The sequence below is a fragment of the Pseudophryne corroboree genome, chromosome 4, assembly GCF_028390025.1.
Source record: "Pseudophryne corroboree isolate aPseCor3 chromosome 4, aPseCor3.hap2, whole genome shotgun sequence".
Classification (NCBI taxonomy): domain Eukaryota; kingdom Metazoa; phylum Chordata; class Amphibia; order Anura; family Myobatrachidae; genus Pseudophryne; species Pseudophryne corroboree.
In genome coordinates this window covers 52,140,707-52,162,323 of record NC_086447.1, presented here as the reverse complement: position 1 = coordinate 52,162,323, position 21,617 = coordinate 52,140,707, and the positions used below count along the sequence as shown (strand labels likewise).

The 21,617-nt window shown below is 47.6% G+C and overlaps 1 protein-coding gene across 1 annotated transcript in view; it reads right to left on the bottom strand.

The window, feature by feature from the left end:
* ELP3 (elongator acetyltransferase complex subunit 3) overlaps positions 1-21,617 on the bottom strand; it is a 298,536-nt gene that overhangs the window by 710 nt on the left and 276,209 nt on the right. The gene's annotated exons all lie outside the window — the stretch shown is intronic.

Below are 21,617 nucleotides of genomic sequence, written 5' to 3'. Positions count from 1 at the left end.
TATGGGTGTCGTGGACACCCACGAGTGGAAATAGTCCCTGTTGGTCGGCATGCCGACCATCAGGATAGTGACCCGTTGGGATGGTGGCGGAGGTCATGTGACTGTCGGTCTCCCGAGCGCCAGTCACATGAATACCACCCCTATTTCCTATCTGGAATCAGCATGCACAATTCTGCACTCCCTCATACTGGAACACATAACGCTGTGTTGGATGTATTGAATACTAAGGCAGTGATCGCGCTGAGCAGAAAAATATGTGGGTCCCAGGGGACCCCTTACTTTAAAAAAATTGGGGTCCTACTTCACTGTTTCTGGGTCCCATCATAGTTTATGCTTTTGAGCTCACCAAGTGCCTCCCCACGTGCCCTTCAATACCCATCTGATGCCAAAACATAGCATCAGACCACTCTTAAATTAATGTTTAATGCCTTCTTAATAAGGTGTGTGTGTGTGTATATATATATATATATATATATATATATATATATACACATATATATATATATATATATACACACACACATATACAGTCAGACACCAAGCACACGCTTGTGCCACAGAACGCACACTCGCCTCTCTCCGTACAGGCACAGAACGCACACTCGCCTCTCTCCGTACAGGCACAGAACGCACACTCGCCTCTCTCCGTACAGGCACAGAACGCACACTGGCGTAGTTGTTAGAGAAGTTGGCGTGTCAGCCGGGTGTGTACCCAGCTTTACTGCACATCTTTTCCAGAATCACTGCCCCATATAACACCATTCTATTCACTGAGTGCGCAGACAGTAACATCTTTTCCAGATATACAGCACTTCCCCATCTGCTGTAAGTAACATGATAACAATATCCGCTGGCTGCACAGAAAGGGTCATTAGTGCAGCGATTGCTGGCTGGGACCATACAATGAGCGTGCTACTTCCCTGCTAGCCCAAGTACTATTATGCCACGGTGCAGATATGCCAAGGCAGCCCAAATAGAGGGTACTGCATGCCTGCACTGTCACATATAGCTGATGGGAACCCACTTCTTGCCAACCAGAGCTTAAGTGAGACGCTATCCGGTCTCTAAGTCAACCACTATTGGTCAACAGTAACTAGGGCGACCACTATTGGTCGACAGTAACTAGGTCGACAGGTTAAAAGGTCGTCATGAGTTTTTCACTTTTTCCCATACTTTATGATCCACGTGGACTACGATTGGGAACGGTAACCTGTGCAGAGCGAAGTGGTAGTGCGAGGGGACACGGTGCACTAATTGGGGTTCCCAGTCACTGTACGGCGAAAACGACACCAAAAAACATTTAAAAAATCATGTCGACCTTCCATACCACACCCAAGTGAGACACCTCTGACTTTAGTGTAAAAAAACAAAAAACACACACATTTACACAGCCACACACATACTCATATGTACATATACATAGACGCATACAAACTCCTATTTTCAGACACATGTATACAGACACACACACATACTTATTATAAGTACACAGACACACATGCATACATACATACGGACAGACACTCACAAACACACTACACAAGGTGCCCATCCCCGGGTGGTCTCCCAGTCATGCTCCACCCTCCCTGTCGGTCAGTGACTGGGGGGGGAATCTCACACTCACACGCCAGCGCAGCAGCAATTGGAAGGGGAGGCAGCAGAATTACACTGGTTGCGGTCAACACAGCGTGTCCTATGTGACCCGCTGATTTTTTTTAAATTGGGTCCCTATAGCATGTAAAATACGCGTTATTGCGCATTTTTGCGATCACTGCTAAGGGACATATTCAATTATGTGCCGAGTATTGTAAAATCCAGGGGAGTCATTCCAGTTCAATTGTCGAACAGAAAATGGGTCGTGGTGATTTGTGTAGAAATCACTGCGTCTTTTTCTCGCACCCCCATAGAAAGTCCGATTTATTTATTTTTAATTGGATACCGTGGGTATCAGGAGTGCGCATATCCATGGTAATCCAAAATTGCACGTTTCCTGTTAAGTGGGAGGAGCTTCCTCTAACTGAGCAAACACGGATGGGTTCTAGAACTTGCTCTGTAGAAACCCACTGTGGACTGAAGGAATCATTCACCAAAGAAAGAGGTCACTGCAGCTTAAACGACTGCAGCCCCAGTTTATAAAACATTTTACTATCTGACTGCGCTGGTTTCCGATCTGTGATTATTCTTATCTCCGAACCTCAGTCTGACAGTGCGACCGAGTCCTCAGCAACACATCTGCCCATATATTACACCTGTACAAGTCTATATGGTTACGGTTTTATCTTGCCAATAAAGCAGTGACACCTACTGGCCAAATTAGCAAAGAAAATCTCCCCAGTATGAGCACTAAGACATGTACGGGCTTATTCTAAAGACAATTTATGCTGTTTTCAGATTTTGGACTGGATTTTAGCAAACCTTTCTGACATACAATCCACTTATGTCTGGGGGTGGCATGAGAAGAGCCACAGAGGAAACATCCACTGGCAGCATCAGATGCAGGCATGTCTGCAGCTATTACACTAGTACCGCGCGCACAGCACTTATATTGTGCGTTTTATGCGATCACATTGCCCCTATCCATACTACTGTAGAAATAACCATTACCAGTGCACACTTGCACGAGCCCTACACCTGGTACAAGAGACCCACCAGGGAACTGTAATTCCCCATACTTACTCATCACACCCCACCTCATGCTCACAGCACAGATACTCCTAGTAATCACCCAATAACTGCAGCACAGCATTACCCACAGCCCAAATATGTATAACAGCATGCCAGGTAACAGAAACACTGTTCCTCCTTCCCCGAGGTAGCACTTATCAAGTACACTCTATAAAATGATAAGTACGAGCTGGTTGGTTGCCATGGGCAACTTCTCCACTCTTTTCATTCTCTGTGAAAAATAAAAGGTGATGGCATTCCAAAATGTACAACAGTAATGATTAAAAGTAAAAAAAGAAAAGGTAAAGCTAAGGATAGTGTGTGTGTGTGTGTGTGTGTATATATATATATATATATATATATATATATACACACACACACACACATACACACACATATATATATTTATTACTTTTTTTTCAAATGCTGATAAGAAATAGAAGGAAGAAAGCGTAAGGGGAGGAGGGGAAAAAAATAGTGGGCTCATCATCTAGTAATAATAATAAGATAACAATCATTGCCAGTTGCTATTTCATAAAATTATTGCAATGTTTCTTTCCCTTTAAGGGAAAATATATGTCCTGCTATAGACTATTATGCACCGAGCTGTTTATTTTCCCGATACCTGAGTTTAAGTCTCGTGTTCCTTTAAAGCCTAAATCTGTGATATGTAAAATGTTGCTGTATCTCACCGCCATACAGGAGAGGACAGATGGCGTCACTACTTCAGGCATAATTACACCTTGTGCACAACAATAACTTTCTGCCGAACTTCTGCGCTTCCAAGGCCAATGCAGAAAGTATTATTATTATGTTAAATTACCCTGCATTGTGCTTACTTCTTTGTCTAGTCTATATTTTATCTTGTAAGAATGTGTTTGTCCTTTTCTAAAAATATGTTTCTTACAAAGAGCTGGTGACAAAGTTCAAAGTGATTAAACCTTCCTTTCCCCACGCCTCACGTCAGCGGAGGAAATGTAGTCAGGACAATTATTCTCCTTCTGAGTCGGACAAAGACGACCAGTCTCGTTCTTCTGTTTCACTTATATTGATTCATTATTAACTCACTTAATGCAACTCTAGGGAACTCACTGTTCCGGCATGAAACCAAACGGGCCATGACCCTTTGTGGGGCAGCTGTAACCTTTACATTCCAAACGGTTTCCATATCAAACAAAGAGAAGATGGGGGGGGGGGGGCAATTAAGCTACCAAGATACTTTTGGTTTCTCCTGGGTTTGTCCACTGAAGGGGTCGCTATCCTTACTTGCAATGATGGTAGTAAACTGGCAAAGGGAAACCAGTGATGGTTTGTGCATATGCAGGAGAGACCCGGTGTGTATGTCACTGACAGCTAATTGGTAATACTTAGACCCCCCCATGCAGTGACATCTGTAATACAGTCTCTCCTGCAGCAGTATCACTGTCACACAGATCCCCCATGCAGTGACATCTGTAGTACACAGTCTCTCCTTCAGCAGTATCACTGTCACACAGATCCCCCATGCGGTGACATCTGTAGTACACAGTCTCTCCTTCAGCAGTATCACTGTCACACAGATCCCCCATGCGGTGACATCTGTAGTACACAGTCTCTGCTGCAGCAGTATCACCGTCACACAGATCCCCCATGCAGTGACACCTGTAGTACACAGTCTCTCCTGCAGCAGTATCACTGTCACACAGATCCCCCATAGAGTGACATCTGTAATACACAGTCTCTGCTGCAGCAGTATCACTGTCACACAGATCCCCCATGCAGTGACATCTGTAGTACACAGTCTCTGCTGCAGCAGTATCACTGTCACACAGATCCCCCATGCGGTGACACCTGTAGTACACAGTCTCTCCTGCAACAGTATCACCGTCACACAGACCCTCCATGCAGTGACACCTGTAGTACACAGTCTCTGCTGCAGCAGTATCACTGTCACACAGATCCCCCATGCAGTGACATCTGTAATACACAGTCTCTGCTGCAGCAGTATCACTGTCACACAGATCCCCCATGCAGTGACATCTGTAATACACAGTCTCTGCTGCAGCAGTATCACCGTCACACAGAGCCCCCATGCGGTGACATCTGTAACACACAGTCTCTGCTGCAGCAGTATCACCGTCACACAGATCCCCCATGCAGTGACATCAGCAGTATCACTGTCACACAGATCCCCCATGCAGTGACACCTGTAGTACACAGTCTCTCCTGCAGTAGTATCACTGTCACACAGACCCCCATGCAGTGACATCTGTAGTACACAGTCTCTGCTGCAGCAGTATCACCGTGACACAGATCCCCCATGCAGTGACACCTGTAGTACACAGTCTCTCCTGCAGCAGTATCACTGTCACACAGATCCCCCATGCGGTGACATCTGTAATACACAGTCTCTCCTGCATCAGAATCATTGTCACACAGATCCCCCATGCAGTGACACCTGTAGTACACAGTCTCTCCTGCAGCAGTATCACTGTCACACAGACCCTCCATGCGGTGACATCTGTAGTACACAGTCTCTCCTGCAGCAGTATCACCGTCACACAGATCCCCCATGCAGTGACACCTGTAGTACACAGTCTCTCCTGCAACAGTATCACCGTCACACAGACCCTCCATGCAGTGACACCTGTAGTACACAGTCTCTCCTGCAACAGTATCACCGTCACACAGACCCTCCATGCAGTGACACCTGTAGTACACAGTCTCTGCTGCAGCAGTATCACTGTCACACAGATCCCCCATGCAGTGACACCTGTAGTACACAGTCTCTGCTGCAGCAGTATCACTGTCACACAGATCCCCCATGCAGTGACACCTGTAGTACACAGTCTCTCCTGCAGCAGTATCACTGTCACACAGATCCCCCATGCAGTGACATCTGTAATACAGTCTCTGCTGCAGCAGTATCACCGTCACACAGATCCCCCATGCAGTGACATCTGTAATACACAGTCTCTGCTGCAGCAGTATCACCGTCACACAGATCCCCCATGCAGTGACATCTGTAATACACAGTCTCTGCTGCAGCAGTATCACCGTCACACAGATCCCCCATGCAGTGACATCAGCAGTATCACTGTCACACAGATCCCCCATGCAGTGATACCTGTAGTACACAGTCTCTCCTTCAGTAGTATCACTGTCACACAGACCCCCATGCAGTGACATCTGTAGTACACAGTCTCTGCTGCAGCAGTATCACCGTCACACAGATCCCCCATGCAGTGACACCTGTAGTACACAGTCTCTCCTGCAGCAGTATCACTGTCACACAGATCCCCCATGTGGTGACATCTGTAATACACAGTCTCTCCTGCATCAGTATCATTGTCACAAAGATCCCCCATGCAGTGACACCTGTAGTACACAGTCTCTCCTGCAGCAGTATCACTGTCACACAGATCCCCCATGCAGTGACACCTGTAGTACACAGTCTCTCCTGCAGCAGTATCACCGTCACACAGATCCCCCATGCAGTGACACCTGTAGTACACAGTCTCTCCTGCAGTAGTATCACTGTCACACAGACCCCCATGCAGTGACATCTGTAGTACACAGTCTCTGCTGCAGCAGTATCACTGTCACACAGATCCCCCATGTGGTGACATCTGTAATACACAGTCTCTCCTGCATCAGTATCATTGTCACACAGATCCCCCATGCAGTGACACCTGTAGTACACAGTCTCTCCTGCAGCAGTATCACTGTCACACAGATCCCCCATGCAGTGACACCTGTAGTACACAGTCTCTCCTGCAGCAGTATCACCGTCACAGATCCCCCATGCAGTGACACCTGTAGTACACAGTCTCTCCTGCAGCAGTATCACTGTCACACAGATCCCCCATGCAGTGACACCTGTAGTACACAGTCTCTCCTGCAGTAGTATCACTGTCACAAAGACCCCCATGCAGTGACATCTGTAGTACACAGTCTCTGCTGCAGCAGTATCACCGTCACACAGATCCCCCATGCAGTGACACCTGTAGTACACAGTCTCTCCTGCAGCAGTATCACTGTCACACAGATCCCCCATGTGGTGACATCTGTAATACACAGTCTCTCCTGCATCAGTATCATTGTCACACAGATCCCCCATGCAGTGACACCTGTAGTACACAGTCTCTCCTGCAGCAGTATCACTGTCACACAGATCCCCCATGCAGTGACACCTGTAGTACACAGTCTCTCCTGCAGCAGTATCACCGTCACACAGATCCCCCATGCAGTGACACCTGTAGTACACAGTCTCTCCTGCAGCAGTATCACTGTCACACAGACCCTCCATGCGGTGACATCTGTAGTACACAGTCTCTCCTGCAGCAGTATCACAGTCACACAGATCCCCCATGCAGTGACACCTGTAGTACACAGTCTCTCTTGCAGCATCACTGTCACACAGAACCCCCATGCAGTGACACCTGTAGTATACAGTCTCTCCTGCAGTAGTATCACCGTCACACAGATCCCCCATGCGGTGACACCTGTAGTACACAGTCTCTCCTGCAGTAGTATCACTGTCACACAGACCCCCATGCAGTGACATCTGTAGTACACAGTCTCTCCAGCAGTATCACTGTCACACAGATCCCCCATGTGGTGACATCTGTAATACACAGTCTCTCCTGCATCAGTATCACTGTCACACAGATCCCCCATGCAGTGACACCTGTAGTACACAGTCTCTCCTGCAGCAGTATCACTGTCACACAGACCCCCCCATGCAGTGACATCTGTAGTACACAGTCTCTCCTGCAGCAGTATCACCGTCACACAGATCCCCCATGCAGTGACACCTGTAGTACACAGAATCTCCTGCAGCAGTATCACTGTCACACAGACCCTCCATGCGGTGACATCTGTAGTACACAGTCTCTCCCGCAGCAGTATCACCGTCACACAGATCCCCCATGCAGTGACACCTGTAGTACACAGTCTCTCCTGCAGCATCACTGTCACACAGATCCCCCATGCAGTGACACCTGTAGTATACAGTCTCTCCTGCAGTAGTATCACCGTCACACAGATCCCCCATGCGGTGACATCTGTAATACACAGTCTCTGCTGCAGCAGTATCACAGTCACACAGATCCCCCATGCAGTGACACCTGTAGCATACAGTCCCTCCTGCAGCAGTATCACCGTCACACAGATCCCCCATGCAGTGACACCTGTAGTACACAGTCTCTCCTGCAGCAGTATCACTGTCACACAGATCCCCCATGCGGTGACATCTGTAATACACAGTCTCTGCTGCAGCAGTATCACTGTCAAACAGATCCCCCATGCAGTGACACCTGTAGTACACAAGTCTCTCCTGCAGTAGTATCACTGTCACACAGATCCCCCATGCAGTGACACCTGTAGTACACAGTCTCTCCTGCAGTAGTATCACTGTCACACAGATCCCCCATGCAGTGACACCTGTAGTACACAGTCTCTCCTGCAGTAGTATCACTGTCACACAGACCCCCATGCAGTGACACCTGTAGTACACAGTCTCTGCTGCAGCAGTATCACCGTCACACAGATCCCCCATGCAGTGACATCAGCAGTATCACTGTCACACAGATCCCCCATGCAGTGACACCTGTAGTACACAGTATCTCCTTCAGCAGTATCACTGTCACACAGATCCCCCATGCAGTGACATCAGCAGTATCACTGTCACACAGATCCCCCATGTAGTGACACCTGTAGTACACAGTCTCTCCTGCAGCATCACTGTCACACAGATCCCCCATGTAGTGACACCTGTAGTACACAGTCTCTCCTGCAGCATCACTGTCACACAGATCCCCCATGCAGTGACACCTGTAGTACACAGTCTCTCCTGCAGCATCACTGTCACACAGACCCTCCATGCAGTGACACCTGTAGTACACAGTCTCTCCTGCAGCAGTATCACTGTCACACAGATCCCCCATGCAGTGACACCTGTAGTACACAGTCTCTCCTGCAGTAGTATCACTGTCACACAGACCCCCATGCAGTGACATCTGTAGTACACAGTCTCTGCTGCAGCAGTATCACCGTCACACAGATCCCCCATGCAGTGACATCAGCAGTATCACTGTCACACTGATCCCCCATGCAGTGACATCAGCAGTATCACTGTCACACAGATCCCCCATGCAGTGACACCTGTAGTACACAGTATCTCCTTCAGCAGTATCACTGTCACACAGATCCCCCATGCAGTGACATCAGCAGTATCACTGTCACACAGACCCCCCCCCCCATGCAGTGACATCTGTAGTACACAGTCTCTCCTTCAGCAGTATCACTGTCACACAGATCCCCCATGCAGTGACATCAGCAGTATCACTGTCACACAGACCCCCCCATGCAGTGACATCTGTAGTACACAGTCTCTCCTGCAGCAGTATCACTGTCACACAGACCCCCTCATGCAGTGACATCTGTAGTACACAGTCTCTCCTGCAGCAGTATCACTGTCACACAGACCCCCCCATGCAGTGACATCTGTAGTACACAGTCTCTCCTGCAGCAGTATCACTGTCACACAGACCCCCCCAAGCAGTGACACCTGTAATACACAGTCTCTCTTACGGGAAGTATTCAATATGCTGGATGTTGGGATCCTGACAACTATTTGCCCTCTTGGGGAGTCCACGACACCTCTGAAGGGAGAATAAATATGTGCGCCACTGTGCCCGCAGTGTGGCGAGCACAGCCAGCCTGCAAGGAGCTCTTTCGCACTTGCCCCACTGCCGGCATTCCGGCGGTTGGGATCCCGGAGCCGGTATGTGCCGTCACACAGACCCCCCATGCGACGACATCTGTAATACACAGTCTCTCCTGCAGCGGTATCACCGTCACACAGAACCCCCATGAAATCAGATATTTAACACTAGATCATGCACCATATATAATACCTGCTCTCTCACTCGGAAACTTTGATTATGACCCAGTACAATTTGAAGAGAAACACAGGACTTTTTCTTTGTTTTTTAAGGAACCAAGGTGTGTAATGGCCGGATGTAACACATAGCATCTTACCGGCGTTACCAACACGCAACTTAAATCAACTGGCGCAAGCATTGCAGTTGTTGTAGGGCCAGCTGTCCAACGCCGTGGCACGTGGACAAAAACAGGTGTGCCACGTTAGTAGTACAGCTCGCTCAGTTACAGATTATTATCTTTATATGGCGCCACAAGGGTTCCGCAGCGCCCAATTACAGAGTACATAAACAAATACTCAAAACAGGAAAACAGCTGAAAATAATAGATGACTGAGTTAATGATCACTGAGATCTATGAGTTAAAGTCTCATAATAACCAGTTCCTCCATCTAAGTGGTCACTGGGTACTTCTCTGCGGATCCAGAGGGCAATATAACGCTATTCTGAGGATGTGGGGGAAATGCAACAGGAGCGACACGGAAAGAAAATGTTACTGATCACCTTCGTTACATGGGGATTATTTACTCCTATAAACCACATCTGCCTGACTAATGTCACTGTGTGTAAATAGCCATGCCATGTGATGCAGACAGCAGGTCCCTCCGCACCCAGACCACAGCTTATATACACAGCGGCACATGGAGAAGGTTGCCATCCCTGAACGTTTGCGGTTATAATGCCAAGTGACAAGTAACGTTTGAAGCCAATTCAGTGGTGTATTATATGCAAACTGATCAAATAACAAGGTTCATTTCCTCTGTACGGAACCGTGAACCGTGATACCCGCGGGTAATTCTACACTGTACTGACGGAAGCTTTGTCTTACATTGTACCTGTCGTCTACACATTGTGAACAGCCTCCCTAGTGCCTAGCGATTTAATATACTACTTTCTCATGAGTAAGAATAGTTTCAGATGCGCCATCAGCAGCAGCCAGTAGGGGGTGGTCAAACTCCCCTAGAGTAATCAGGTAAAACACGAGAATAAGCATACCAGCGCTGGCTGTTTATACAAAAAGGTAGGACGGCTCCTCGACAAAGATAATACATTTATTAGCCACCAACAGACATTATGAAATACTGGATAGTATCGTAGTAATCCCGATATAATTCGGTGATGAGATTGATACCGGTAGGCCCAGGGTTAAAATGCAGTTCCCGTACGAATAAATCCTCTAGATGCCGATGGCGTGACAAGGTAGATGACACTGCAGTGAGAACTCCAAGTCAGAAAGGTCCAAATATCGCCAGCAGTACTATTTGTGTATTTATTTCTTTTCCATCATAGGGATCTATTCAATTCTAGTCAGAACCGCTGTCTAGTTGGAAAGACGGCAGTTTCAGACTTTTTTAGGTTGAATCGTGGTTCGACCTATTCAATGGGGTTGCCGTTTTTCCAACTTGTCGGAAAACATGTGGATCTGCGGTATAGTCGCGGATCCACGTGTTATGATGGATTCGCAGCCAAATCAGACAGGTTTTTGGTCCGTTTTCGACAAGGTTGATCTGGCTTTAAAAAAAAAGTCGGATTGACATTGTCGGATTTGACCTAACATTGAATACTGAACTGTCAGATACTTTCCGTCAGAAAAGGATCCGACATCAATTGAATAGACCCCATATACTGCAAATTGCAACAGTATTTAAAAAATATATCAAACTTCTTGTAGCCGATTACAATAATATCAATGTCATATACATACGGTATCATTGTCACAGACAATTGAATATACATTAGAGGCCCCAGCGAAACCGGTTACAGAAAGGTCCCGCACTTTGTTCTACCATCCAGCACTGAATCAGGATATTCCGGTTGAATCCTATATTTGCGATCTTGGGACGGACTGAGATCAACCAGAGGCCGCTCACCTGTGTGCACACTGCAGAGCGCCGCTTTGCCTATAGTGGTCCGGCAGTGCAGCAGAGCACCCATGCCATCCACGCTGCCATATAAGCACATCCAGAGTGGGCACAACACTTCAGGGTGTCCCGGGACTTCCAGCCGGTGACGTACATTGTTATTTGAGCTGTGATTCGGCACCGCTTATACAGCAGATCCAGTCATAGCCGGGCGGCACCAGTCATATGCTTTATAGCCTCCCAAAATCGGCTAATTACAGGTACACCGGGGCAGATGTATTAAGCCTGGGGAAGTGATAAAGCAGTGATGAGTGCAAGGTGATTGGAGCTGACTGGCTGGTGCGTCATCACTTCTCCAGGCTTAATACATCTGCCCCATTGGGAGAACTGCAGCACGGAGAGATCTGGACACTCTAAAATAAGCTCCCCTTAACGGACGATTTTTTTTCCACGAAAACCGATCAGAAATTGTCGGGGGGGTTTTATGACAATTAGCTGAAGAACACGAATTTAACCTTATACAAAATGATTTTAGGAAAAAAACGAAAGAAAGAAAAGAACACCATCCAGTCCCTCTGTCAGCAGCAGCGGAGGGAAGTTTCCCTTCCCTGCTAACACTATACAGTATATCTGACTGGTGGCATCCTGTGCGACCAGGTCAGGTAAAACACTTGCTGGTGTGGTCGCATCTGATGCCACTACGCCAGGCAAGTGGTTAAACATTGGAGAAAACACCTACCAGCACAGGACTAAGACCTGGGATCTAGTGCAGGGTAAGTCCGGGCCACCAGCAGCTCCCTCTCCTAACCTCCGGTAGAACTCCATTATTACTAGAGAAGTGTTACGCTACACTTGCACCTTATACAGTCGTATCTGTATTTTATTGGTTATTAATGTATGCCTATCTGATCCCTTTTCTTGGGAAGGTCCTCATTTTCGGTTTTGTGTCTATATGTTGCATTGTTACTACATCCTGCATATAACTAAATGTGCCACAATTTTATCTCTACCGTTTCACAATAAATCTTGCTACTTTTAAATAGTTATTTGTGACCATATTTACCATAGCAACTGGGTAGCGCCATTCCTTGTACATATATCTAATCTAAAATCAGCACGCTGCGGCTCTCTGCCAGTGTGAAAACACACACTGAATTGTGACGCCTGGAAAAACCACAGACACATTCAGTTCTGTTGCTGGAATATTCTGGATACAGTAGAAATCATTCCTCTCATTTTAGCAATTCTATATGAACTTCAGGGCTGCAGCACTTATAGAGGAGTACGGACTTTCCCTCTTCAGTGTATACAAAGGATTTGTGTGATCGCAAGTCCGCATCACATAGCAACTAAGACGCATGTTTGGTAAAAAAAAAAAAAAAAAGATGGCCGGCGCTAGCAGTGTTTCACAGGAACTGGCGCACCCAGAGCGGGTGTTTTGCGCGACTGAGAACACATCTGTACCATACCATCATCATTACTCCTGTGACTGTGGAAACCTCTCCTGCAGGCCGTGCAGCTGTCTCACCGGTCAGTGCTGTCAGAAAATTACAGGATCCCAGCAGGAATCTCCTAGTACTGTCTCTGCAGCTTAATATTTATTTCTCTATTATCAGAGATTTTCATCAAATAATATATCAAATGTAACTGAATCAGACATTTATTAAACATATGGCATTGTAAAGGGGGTGACGGGGACAGATTTCTAGTCTCCGAGGGTGAAATGTCCTGCTCGATGTTCCTACAGTGTCAGAGTATTTATTATTATTTTTCTCTATCGTCCTAAGTGGATGCTGGGGTTCCTGAAAGGACCATGGGGAATAGCGGCTCCGCAGGAGACAGGGCACAAAAAAGTAAAGCTTTACTAGGTCAGGTGGTGTGCACTGGCTCCTCCCCCTATGACCCTCCTCCAGACTCCAGTTAGATTTTGTGCCCGAACGAGAAGGGTGCAATCTAGGTGGCTCTCCTAAAGAGCTGCTTAGAGAAAGTTTAGTTTAGGTTTTTTTCTTTACAGTGAGTCCTGCTGGCAACAGGATCACTGCAACGTGGGACTTAGGGGGAAAGTAGTAAACTCACCTGCATGCAGAGTGGATTTGCTGCTTGGCTACTGGACACCATTAGCTCCAGAGGGATCGAACACAGGCCCAGCCGTGGAGTCCGGTCCCGGAGCCGCGCCGCCGACCCCCTTGCAGATGCTGAAGCGTGAAGAGGTCCGGAAACCGGCGGCTGAAGACTCCTCAGTCTTCATAAGGTAGCGCACAGCACTGCAGCTGTGCGCCATTTTCCTCTCAGCACACTTCACTGGGCAGTCACTGAGGGTGCAGAGCGCTGGGGGGGGGCGCTCTGAGAGGCAAATATAAACCTTATACAAGGCTAAAAATACCTCACATATAGCCCATAGGGGCTATATGGAGATATTTAACCCCTGCCTGACTGGAAAAATAGCGGGAGAAGAACCCGCCGAAAAAGGGGCGGGGCCTATCTCCTCAGCACACGGCGCCATTTTCTGTCACAGCTCCGCTGGTCAGAACGGCTCCCAGGTCTCTCCCCTGCACTGCACTACAGAAACAGGGTAAAACAGAGAGGGGGGGCACATTAATGGCTATATATATATATATTAAAGCAGCTATAAGGGAGCACTTAATATAAGGATATCCCTTGTATATATAGCGCTTTGTGGTGTGTGCTGGCAGACTCTCCCTCTGTCTCCCCAAAAGGGCTAGTGGGTCCTGTCTTCATTAGAGCATTCCCTGTGCGTTTGCGGTGTGTGTCGGTACGTGGTGTCGACATGTATGAGGACGATATTGGTGTGGAGGCGGAGCAATTGCCAAATATGCAGATGTCACCCCCCAGGGGGTCGACACCAGAATGGATGCCTTTATTTGTGGAATTACGTGATGGTTTATCTTCCCTTAAACAGTCAGTTGAGGACATGAGGCGGCCGGACAATCAATTAATGCCTGTCCAGGCGCCTCAAACACCGTCAGGGGCTGTAAAACGCCCTTTGCCTCAGTCGGTCGACACAGACCCAGACACGGGCACTGATTCCAGTGACGACGGTAGAAATTCAAACGTATTTTCCAGTAGGGCCACACGTTATATGATTTTGGCAATGAAGGAGACGTTACATTTAGCTGATACTACAGATACCGTAAAACAGGGTATTATGTATGGTGTGAAAAAACTACAAACAGTTTTTCCTGAATCAGAAGAATTAAATGACGTGTGTGATGAAGCGTGGGTTGCTCCTGATAAAAAGTTGATAATTTCAAAAAAGTTATTGGCATTATACCCTTTCCCGCCAGAGGTTAGGGCGCGCTGGGAAACACCCCCTAAGGTGGACAAGGCGCTCACACGCTTATCCAAACAAGTGGCGTTACCCTCTCCTGAGACGGCCGCACTTAAGGATCCATCAGATAGAAAGATGGAAGTTATTCAAAAGAATATATACACACATGCAGGTGTTATACTACGACCAGCTATAGCAACTGCCTGGATGTGCAGTGCTGGAGTAGTTTGGTCAGAATCCCTGATTGAAAATATTGATACCCTAGATAGGGACAATGTTTTACTGTCGTTAGAACAAATAAAGGATGCATTTATCTATATGCGTGATGCACAGAGGGATATTTGCACACTGGCATCTCGGGTGAGTGCTATGTCCATTTCAGCCAGAAGAGCCTTATGGACACGACAGTGGACAGGCGATGCGGATTCAAAACGTCACATGGAGGTTTTGCCGTATAAAGGGGAGGAGTTATTTGGAGTTGGTCTATCAGACTTGGTGGCCACGGCTACTGCCGGGAAATCCACTTTTTTACCTCAAGTCACTCCCCAACAGAGAAAGGCACCGACCTTTCAACCGCAGCCTTTTCGCTCCTACAAAAATAAGAGAGCAAAGGGCTTGTCGTACCTGCCACGAGGCAGAGGAAGAGGGAAGAGACACCAACAGGCAGCTCCTTCCCAGGAACAGAAGCCCTCCCCGGCTCCTGCAAAAACCTCAGCATGACGCTGGGGCCTCTCAAGCGGACTCGGGGACAGTGGGGGGCCGTCTCAAAAATTACAGCGCGCAGTGGGCTCACTCGCAGGTAGACCCCTGGATCCTGCAGATAATATCTCAGGGGTACAGGTTGGAATTAGAGACGGATCCTCCTCATCGTTTCCTGAAGTCTGCCTTACCAACCGTCTCTTCCGAAAGGGAGAGGGTGTTGGAAGCCATTCACAAGCTGTACGCTCAGCAGGTGATAGTCAAAGTACCCCTATTACAACAAGGAAAGGGGTATTATTCCACTCTATTTGTGGTACCGAAGCCGGATGGCTCGGTAAGGCCTATTCTAAATCTGAAGTCCTTGAACCTCTACATAAAAAAGTTCAAGTTCAAGATGGAGTCACTCAGAGCAGTGATAGCGAACCTGGAAGAAGGGGACTTTATGGTATCCTTGGACATCAAGGATGCGTATCTACACGTTCCGATTTACCCCGCACACCAGGGGTACCTCAGGTTCATTGTTCAAAACTGTCACTATCAGTTTCAGACGCTGCCGTTCGGATTGTCCACGGCGCCTCGGGTCTTTACCAAGGTAATGGCCGAGATGATGATTCTTCTTCGAAGAAAAGGCGTATTAGTTATCCCATACTTGGACGATCTCCTAATAAGGGCAAGGTCCAGAGAACAGCTGGAGACAGCTTTAGCACTATCTCAAGAGGTGCTAAGACAACACGGGTGGATTCTGAATATTCCAAAATCCCATTTAATCCCGACAACTCGTCTGCTGTTCCTAGGAATGATTCTGGACACGGTTCAGAAAAAGGTTTTCCTTCCAGAGGAAAAAGCCAAGGAGTTATCCGATCTGGTCAGGAACCTCCTAAAACCAGGAAAAGTGTCAGTACATCAATGCACAAGAGTCCTGGGAAAAATGGTGGCTTCTTACGAAGCAATTCCATTCGGCAGATTCCATGCAAGAATATTCCAAAGGGATCTGTTGGACAAATGGTCAGGGTCGCATCTGCAGATGCACCTGCAAATAACCCTGTCACCAAAGACAAGGGTGTCACTTCTGTGGTGGTTGCAGAAGGCTCACCTATTAGAAGGCCGCAGATTCGGCATTCAGGATTGGATCCTGGTGACCACGGACGCCAGCCTGAGAGGCTGGGGAGCAGTCACACAAGGAAGAAACTTCCAGGGAGTATGGACGAGTCTGGAAAAGTCTCTTCACATAAACATTCTGGAACTAAGAGCAATCTACAATGCTCTAAGCCAGGCGGAACTTCTCCTGCAAGGAAAGCCGGTGTTGATTCAGTCGGACAACATCACGGCGGTCGCCCATGTAAACAGGCAGGGCGGCACAAGAAGCAGGAGTGCAATGGCAGAAGCTGCCAAGATTCTTCGCTGGGCGGAGAATCACGTGATAGCACTGTCAGCAGTGTTCATCCCGGGCGTGGACAACTGGGAAGCAGACTTCCTCAGCAGACACGATCTTCATCCGGGAGAGTGGGGTCTACATCCAGAAGTCTTCAACATGTTAATAGACCGTTGGGAAAGACCAATTGTAGACATGATGGCGTCTCGCCTCAACAAGAAACTGGACAAATATTGCGCCAGGTCAAGAGATCCACAGGCAATAGCTGTGGACGCACTGGTAACTCCTTGGGTGTACCAGTCAGTGTATGTGTTTCCTCCTCTGCCGCTCATACCAAAGGTATTGAAGATCATACGGCAAAGAAGAGTAAGAACAATACTAGTGGTTCCGGATTGGCCGAGAAGGACTTGGTATCCGGAACTTCAAGAGATGCTCACGGACGAACCGTGGCCTCTACCTCTGAGAAGGGACCTGCTACAGCAGGGTCCCTGTCTTTTTCAAGACTTACCGCGGCTGCGTTTGACGGCATGGCGGTTGAACGCCAGATCCTAAAAGGGAAAGGCATTCCAGAAGAAGTCATTCCTACCTTGATTAAGGCACGGAAGGAAGTCACCGTGAAACATTATCACCGCATTTGGCGAAAATATGTAGCGTGGTGCGAGGATCGGAGGGTTCCGACGGAGGAATTCCAACTGGGTCGTTTCCTACATTTCCTGCAATCAGGATTATCTATGGGTCTCAAATTGGGATCCATTAAGGTTCAAATTTCGGCCCTGTCAATATTCTTCCAAAAAGAATTGGCCTCTGTCCCTGAGGTCCAGACTTTTGTCAAGGGAGTACTGCATATACAGCCTCCTGTGGTGCCTCCGGTGGCACCGTGGGATCTAAATGTAGTTTTAGATTTCCTCAAATCCCATTGGTTTGAACCATTGAAAAAGGTGGATTTTAAATATCTCACATTGAAAGTGACTATGTTACTAGCCCTGGCCTCTGCCAGGAGAGTATCTGAATTGGCGGCTTTATCTTATAAAAGTCCTTATCTAATCTTCCATTCGGATAGGGCAGAACTGCGGACTCGTCCGCATTTTCTCCCTAAAGTGGTATCAGCATTTCATCTGAACCAACCTATTGTGGTGCCTGCGGCCACTAGCGACTTGGAGGACTCCAAGTTGTTGGACGTTGTCAGAGCCTTAAAAATATACATTGCAAGGACGGCTGGAGTCAGAAAATCTGACTCGCTGTTTATATTGTATGCACCCAACAAGTTGGGCGCACCTGCTTCTAAGCAGTCGATTGCTCGTTGGATTTGTAACACAATTCAACTTGCACATTCTGTGGCAGGCCTGCCACAGCCTAAAACTGTAAAAGCCCACTCCACAAGGAAGGTGGGCTCATCTTGGGCGGCTGCCCGAGGGGTCTCGGCATTACAACTCTGCCGAGCAGCTACGTGGTCGGGGGAGAACACGTTTGTAAAATTTTACAAATTTGATACCCTGGCAAAGGAGGACCTGGAGTTCTCTCATTCGGTGCTGCAGAGTCATCCGCACTCTCCCGCCCGTTTGGGAGCTTTGGTATAATCCCCATGGTCCTTTCAGGAACCCCAGCATCCACTTAGGACGATAGAGAAAATAAGAATTTACTTACCGATAATTCTATTTCTCGGAGTCCGTAGTGGATGCTGGGCGCCCATCCCAAGTGCGGATTATCTGCAATACTTGTACATAGTTATTGTTAACTAATTCGGGTTATTGTTAAGGAGCCATCTTTAAGAGGCCCTTTCTGTTGTCATACTGTTAACTGGGTTTAGATCACAAGTTGTACGGTGTGATTGGTGTGGCTGGTATGAGTCTTACCCGGGATTCAAAATGCCTCCCTTATTGTGTATGCTCGTCCGGGCACAGTACCTAACTGGAGTCTGGAGGAGGGTCATAGGGGGAGGAGCCAGTGCACACCACCTGACCTAGTAAAGCTTTACTTTTTTGTGCCCTGTCTCCTGCGGAGCCGCTATTCCCCATGGTCCTTTCAGGAACCCCAGCATCCACTACGGACTCCGAGAAATAGAATTATCGGTAAGTAAATTCTTATTATTAGCAGTTTCTTATATAGTGCAGCATATTCCGTTGCGCTTTACAATTAGAACAACAGTTATAGAACAAAACTGGGCAGACAGAGGTAGGAAGGCCGTGCTCGCAAGCTTACAATCTATAGGGTAAAGTAGCCGTTTATATAGAAAATCATGCACGCGCCACAACATGCTGCCATATTTCTGTAAAAGTCCAACACTCTTTTCAAGTCGGTGCTTGGAAACAGCAGCCGTCGCAGCATCAATGCATGCTATAAGCGGACTATGTAGATTGCCTTTGTACAACAGGATGCAGCATAGAGACTCTCCGTATATACACCAAGGTTCCCCACATTCCAAGAGGCTGCATTTGGGCATAAACCGTCTTTTTCTTTCTTTAATAAAATTAGCTCTTTAATTTAGAGGGGAAATACTATACACAGGTACAGTCAGGTCCATAAATATTTGGACATCGACACAATTCTCATATTTTGGGCTCTATACACCACCACAATGGATTTGAAATGAAACAAATAAGATGTGCTTTAACTGCAGACTTTCCGCTTTAATTTGAGGGTATTCACATCCAAATCAGGTGAACGGTGTAGGAATTACAACGGTTTCTATATGTGCCTCCCACTTTTTAAGGGACCAAAAGTAATGGGACAATCGACTCAAAAGCTATTTCATGGACAGGAGTGGGCTATTCCCTCGTTATTTCATCATCAATTAAGCAGGTAAAAGGTCTGGAGTAGATTCCAGGTGTGACATTTGCATTTGGAATCTGTTGCTGTCGACTCTCAATATGAGATCCAAAGAGCTGCCACTATCAGTGAAGCAAACCATCATTAGGCTGCAAAATTCAAAACAAACCCATCAGAGAGATAGCAAAAACATTAGGTGTGGCCAAATCAACTGTTTGGAACATTCTTAAAAAGAAAAAACGCACCGGAGAGCTCAGCAACACCAAAAGACCACGGAAAACAACTGTTGTGAACAACCCTTCACAACAGTTGCCCAGATCAAGAACACTCTCCAGGAGGTAGGTGTGTATGTGTCAAAGTCAACAATCAAGAGAAGACTTCACAAGAGTGAATAGTGTGTTCATTACAAGATGTGAACCATTGGTGAGCCACAAAAACAGGAAGACCAGATTACAGTTTCTCTAACGTCCTAGTGGATGCTGGGGACTCCGTCAGGACCATGGGGAATAGCGGGCTCCGCAGGAGACAGGGCACATCTAAAAAAGCTTTTAGGTCACATGGTGCGTACTGGCTCCTCCCCCTATGACCCTCCTCCAAGCCTCAGTTAGGTTTTTGTGCCCGTCCGAGAGGGTGCAATCTAGGTGGCTCTCTTAAAGAGCTAGTTAGAAAAGTTTTTTTTTAGGTTTCTAATCAGTGTCTCCTGCTGGCGACAGGAGCACTGCAACGAGGGACTTAGGGGAGAGACTTGCAACTCACCTGCCTGCAGGAGGATTGAAGTCTTAGGCTACTGGACACTGAGCTCCAGAGGGAGTCGGAACACAGGTCAGCCTGGGGTTCGTCCCGGAGCCGCGCCGCCGATCCCCCTTACAGACGCTGAAGAACGGCAGAACGGAGGTCCGGAAACAGGCGGCAGAAGACTTCAGTCTTCATAGAGGTAGCGCACAGCACTGCAGCTGTGCGCCATTGTTGCTACACGGCTCACGGATCTCGGTCACGGAGGGTGCAGGGCGCTGCTGGGGGCGCCCTGGGCAGCAATATAGAGTACCTTAGAGGCAAATAAATACATCACATATAGCCATTAAGGCTATATGTATGTATTTAACCCAGGCCAGTTTATTAGAAAAACCGGGAGAAAAGCCCACCGGAAAAGGGGCGGAGCTTATTCTCCTCAGCACTCGGCGCCATTTTCCTGCACGGCTCCGCTGGTGAGGAAGGCTCCCACGACTCTCCCCTGCACTGCACTACAGAAACAGGGTAACAAAGAGAGGGGGGGCATAAATTGGCGATATATATATTGAGAGCGCATATATAAAAACAACACCTTCTAGGGTTGTTATATACTGTATAGCGCTTTTGGTGTGTGCTGGCAAACTCTCCCTCTGTCTCCCCAAAGGGCTAGGAGGGTCCTGTCTTCAATAGAGCATTCACTGTGTGGCTGCTGTGTGTGTCGGTACGTGTGTGTCGACATGTATGAGGACGAAGTTGGTGTGGAGGCAGAGCAATTGCCGATGATGGTAATGTCACCCCCTAGGGAGTCGACACCGGAATGGATGGCTTTGGTTATGGAATTACGTGATAATGTCAGCACATTACAAAAGTCAGTTGACGAAATGAGACGCCCGGCAAACCAGTTAGTACCGGTTCAGGCATCTCAGACACCGTCAGGGGCTGTAAAACGTCCCTTACCTCAGTCAGTCGACACGGGTACCGACACAGATGAATCTAGTGTCGACGGTGAGGAAGTAAACGTATTTTCCAATAGGGCCACACGTTATATGATCACGGCAATGAAGGAGGCTTTGCAGCTCTCTGATACTACTGGTACCTCAAAAAGGGGTATTATGTGGGGGGTGAAAAAACTACCTGTATTTTTCCCAGAATCAGAGGAATTGAATGATGTGTGTGATGAAGCGTGGGTTACCCCCGATAGAAAAATGCTAATTTCAAAGAAGTTGTTGGCATTATACCCTTTCCCACCAGAGGTTAGGGCGCGCTGGGAATCACCCCCTAAGGTGGATAAGGCGCTCACACGTTTATCAAAG